The sequence below is a fragment of the Mesitornis unicolor genome, unplaced genomic scaffold (genome assembly GCF_000695765.1).
Source record: "Mesitornis unicolor isolate BGI_N332 unplaced genomic scaffold, ASM69576v1 scaffold41530, whole genome shotgun sequence".
Taxonomy (NCBI): Eukaryota; Metazoa; Chordata; class Aves; order Mesitornithiformes; family Mesitornithidae; genus Mesitornis; species Mesitornis unicolor.
In genome coordinates this window covers 1-226 of record NW_010161044.1, presented here as the reverse complement: position 1 = coordinate 226, position 226 = coordinate 1, and the positions used below count along the sequence as shown (strand labels likewise).

At 69.0% G+C, this 226-nt stretch overlaps 1 pseudogene; it reads right to left on the bottom strand.

Moving 5' to 3' along the window:
* LOC104546394 overlaps nt 1-153 on the bottom strand; it is a 628-nt pseudogene extending 475 nt beyond the window's left edge.
* Between the last annotated feature and the right edge of the window lie 73 nt (nt 154-226).

The following is a 226-nucleotide window of genomic DNA, read 5'->3' as shown; positions in this document are numbered from 1 at the left end:
GAGGTTGCGGCTGCTCTCCCCCCCCAAGTTCCCGTGTTGCACTTTGCAGCGCCCATTCTTGTCCACGAAGCGCTGCCGCTCTCTGCGGGCGCCACTGCGAGCCGGGCCCACCGCCTGGTACTCGTCTCCAAACTTCCTGCGCACCACAGACATTCTGCCGGCTGCCGAGGCCCACCGCGGGCGTTGTAAGGATGCGGAGGGGCAAGGGGGGCGGCGGCGGCACCTC